The sequence below is a fragment of the Triticum dicoccoides genome, chromosome 2A (assembly GCF_002162155.2).
Source record: "Triticum dicoccoides isolate Atlit2015 ecotype Zavitan chromosome 2A, WEW_v2.0, whole genome shotgun sequence".
Taxonomy (NCBI): domain Eukaryota; kingdom Viridiplantae; phylum Streptophyta; class Magnoliopsida; order Poales; family Poaceae; genus Triticum; species Triticum dicoccoides.
The window spans coordinates 67,235,660-67,240,200 of record NC_041382.1 but is presented as its reverse complement, the minus strand read 5'-3'; positions in this window follow the sequence as shown (position 1 = coordinate 67,240,200).

The window sequence follows — 4,541 nt, the reverse complement described above, 5'->3', positions numbered from 1 at the left end:
GAGTTTGAGAACAATTGCCGGCAGCCGCCGCTTGAAGCATGTTTGAACGATGTCAGAAGCATGGACAAAATTTTCCGCAATCCCGCGTCCCCTAATGAAACCAGTTTGTTCACAATGAATGAGTTGACCAATCAGTGGTTGTGCCCGTATAGAGAGGCACTTCGAAGCCAGCTTGACTGAGCAGTTTTGGAGAGAAACCGGGCGGTAGTTTTCAGGTTTAGACGCGTCTGCTTTTTTGGGCAGAAGCACGATGTGTGCAGCGCTCAGGCGCTGGAGATCCGCCGTGCCCGTATGAAAATCATTTAGCAGATTTAGAAGGTCCATTTTGACTAGGTCCCAATTGGATTTGAAGAAAGCTGGGCCAAAACCATCCGGCCAGGATTGGCATCGTCTTTCATGGCCCAAAGGGCATCTTTGATTTCGTCCATGGTAAAGTGTTTCGAGAGGTTAGTAGTCTAGGCTGTGTTTAAAGAGGAAGGAAGCAGCAGGTTGTCGAGGTCGAAAGAGGTAGATACGGGGGAGCTCACACCCACCAGGTTTTTGAAAAATTAAAGGAGAATAGCCTCCTTGTCGGAATGCGCATAGTAAGTAATGCCATTATGGGTGAGAGATTGAATTTGATTTTCCGCTGCCGAGCCAATGCACAAATATGCAGGTAGGCCGAGTTTTCATCTCCTACAATGCAGTCCTTAATTTTTGCCTGCTGCCTCCAATAAGCAGCAATGGTAGCGTTGTGTCGGTGAAGAGAGAGCTTAACGGCGATACGGAGATCAGCTTCAAGCTGGGACAGCGGTCTGGCCTCCTCGGGTTTATCAAGAAAATTAATAGTGGTGTGACAGTTAAGGGCAAGGATCCTGGGAGATCGGCGGTTGGACATCCACTTCTTGGCCATGTCCCTCGTACGTTTAATTTTTAAGAATAGCATGCCAGCAGAGCCCAGGTGGGCATGGCGGGGGCCCACACTTTCCAGTTAGTAACCACCTTTTCCTTGAAGAGGGGGGCATTTAGGATTGAGCGATCCAGACGGAAAACCATAGACTTAGGAATAGATGTTGTAGCCGATAAGCGAATAGGGACGTGGTCAGAGGTTGTCCTGGTGATTGAAGAAAGGGGGGTGTCCGGAAATTTTGTAGCCCATGCCACATTTGCGAGCGCCCGGTCCAACCGAACGAGGATGGGCACCTCCTGCTGGTTTGACCAGGTGTAGCGCCGATCGAGAAGAGGAAGGTCCTGAAGCTGAAGAGTATTTATGGTTGAGGAGAAGAAATGCGCTTCAGGCATATTGAAGTGAGAGGTGGATTTGTCGGATGGCCGAAGCGTGATGTTGAAGTCATCAATGATGGTCCAGTGTTGGATGCTTGGTCGATGGCTTTATAATATAAAGCGGGGGGAAACCTTTTTTCAAACCAATGATGGTCCAGGGGCAGGAAATGTCAGTCTTAAGATCAATGAGCGATTGCAAGAACGTGGGTTTCAAAGCGTGGTCGCAAGGGCCGTACACGTTTGTGACCGCAAAAAAGAGGTCATCGGCACGCGACTCAAACCAGCAGGTTAACGCAAAAGAGCTAGCAACCATTTTAGTGCAAGACATGAGGTTGTCGTCCCAAGCGGTGACTATCCCTCCTGCCGATCCAATGGCTGACTCTCATCCCACAGGATGCAACACTTCGTAGCTTAACCAAAATAGGGTAACGCTTGTTAGTGAGTGTCGCTAGTTTAACGAGTTTCAAACCCTAAACCCGTCGCCACAGCTGGCCGGCCGACTACATTTTCCAATAATCAGTTGGCAGAACTGTTTCAAAATATATATTTTGTCACTTTGCAAATGCAAACATTGCAGAACAATCCATCCGTTCAACAACGGCGACGGAGGACGATCTCGCACCAAACATGCATGCATGGATTCATAATCCGATCGTTTTCAGCACGCGGCCCTGCTCGTTCTTCGGTTCTGAAATTTTCCACGGGAGCAGACAGAAGCAGCAACGACCGACGACGACAGCCCGGTTGGCATGACGCGAAAAGGGTCAGATCTTGTCAAAAATAGAATTATCCTCTCGTGACTGGTGGATAGTGAGTGCGGCAGTGATATCGCGCGCAGCAACAAAAAAGGGCTCCTCCATCGTCTGCTACTTGGCACATATGGCCACTTGGTACGTTAACTATTCTGAATGTATTCAGGTATCTGTCAAGTCTGAACTTATCAGCTCTTTCTTTCTAAATGCTAGTGCTAATATTTCTTCTGAAAATTGAGCCGTGCGTGAGCTTCTGGTCGAACAATTGCGTATGTGTTCAACTTTTCAGTCTCGAAAATTCCATACACCTCTTGCTGTAACCCCGTAGGCCTATTTGTATTTGGTGTTCCTGATCTGTACGTATTTGGATTTTCGTATGAATAGCAGTAGCTTCGTCCTCTCATCGGATGCCAATCAGCAGCTTCCTGCTGAGTTTTCAACGGAGAGCGGAAGGCGACCAGCGACGTCCGGTGATCCTGTCTGGGCCGTATGGATCCAAGGATCGACCTATCGCCATTCACGCCGGCAAACTGCAGCTATATACGAATGGAAGGAGAGCTAGCTAGTGTGCGTGGCACTACGGGTGAGCGTGCATGCGTGGGTTGGGCACACGTCGGTTTCAGGGTGGCACCCGTGAGGCCGGCCGCCGGCAAGTGGTTATCTTGTGGCCGCTTTCGGAAGCAACTGAGGAATTCAAACCGAGTCGTTTGGCTGGATTGCCGCCTCTGATCGATCTTTCAGTCGTCGCAATGAGTGGCCAATGCCGAGCTTGTGCCGGCCGTGTGTCATTTAGTCAGTGAGAGCCCCATGATTGTCTGGTAATGTAAGGTACCATGCATGACTATTCGCCCGATGAAGATAGGATTAAGAAAAAGGGTTTTCCCCCGCTTTATATTATAAAGCAACGACCCAAGCATCTAACAAGTGAGGAAGAGAGGATTTGCACGAGCAATCTACACTTGTAGGCAGTCCTTTGAAACCATGCAAACAAAAAAAAGAAAGAAAAATGGGCAATCCTTTGAAGTAAAGTCATAGTGGAAATTTTCATCTAAAACATACTGCAAATGCAATTTTCAGGAAAACAAATTCCCAAGAATATGAATCAAAGGACATATATAAAATGAATTTCTAAGAGTTTAAATCCTCCAGATATCCTATGAATTGAAACCGAGAGTAAAACAAATAGAGGCTAGTTTGAATAGGAGAAGAGAAAAATAAAAGTAGACACGAGGAAAGAAGGCATTTGGTCCTTAACCCTAACCCTAGACAGCTATGGCAAACGACTCTTCCCTTCAGACTTCATCTGTGAGCCCGTGGATTCGCCTCCCTCTGCTTGCCGCTCCGGCGGCCGATGGAGAGAAGGGGAATCTTGGTGCCTCCGCTCTAGTTAGTAGTTTAGGTTGACATTTGTTAGTCCTCGCAGGTGTGGCACTCAGGCGGACGACGATGCTTCTTCTTTGAGTATGTCTTCCAGGCTCAGGTCCTCCTCGACTTCGTCCCTCTGGATGTCGTCGACAAAGCTCCGGCATTGAATCATGTTAGGGCTTCTTGTGATATGGCCAGATTTGGTGCCAGATGCTTCAAATCTATGCAAGGGTTCAATAGCGACGATTGTGGCTTCACAGCGCTGGTCCTTAGGTGCACATGCACGAAGACATCCCGGCTGTCACCGAGAAGGTCAGCCCGATTCTGGTAGGGGGGCTGTGACAGCGGCGCGTCGGCGGCTCGTTCTATTGGCAGTAGTGTTTATTCGATGGTCTTGGAATCTTGATGTAATTTTTTATTATGTTAAAAATGTTTTGTACTTCCAGTGAACTTTTATAACACATCTGATGATTTCCGCAAAAAAAGGCATTTGGTACTTTTGGAGGGAGTATGGTGGCGCTTCACACTGATTACGCGGACAAGGAGATCTCCTACGAAATCCCTAAGATGTTTTGTGCTTTTATTTGTAGATTCATTTTCCAAAAATATTCTTTTCTCTTGAACCGTTTGTCTAAATCACAAACCATTTTCACCGTTGTGTTTATCTTGTCAATATTTTCAAAATTAGATCACTAGTTAATAAGTGTGACGAACTGTAGTCCTCGTAAAAAACCGATAACCAAAAAAATGAAAATCAAACAGAACTCAAAACTAGAAAAAAATCAGAAACAAAAAAAATCAAAAGCATATCTTGCGTCTTTTTTTCGGAAGCACAGTTGTGCTTTACGCGAAACTACAGTTATGCTTCAACGTGAAGCACATTTATACTGTTCACTTTCCAAGAAGCATAAATATGCTTCACACCAGGAAAACAAAAAAATAAGAAAAAACAAGCAAAATCCAAAAAACAAAAACACATGCAGAAGAAGAAAAAAAGTGCTTTCATGGGTGCGCCCGTGCACAACATGTGGCGGCAGCTACCGTGCGCCCCCGGGTGCCCGCTCGCATCCAAAACCAGAGGGTACCCTCTATATGTTGCTCCTGACATCCTATGGCAAATCCTATTAGGTGCTTACTTTTTATATATTTTTTTGAAAACAT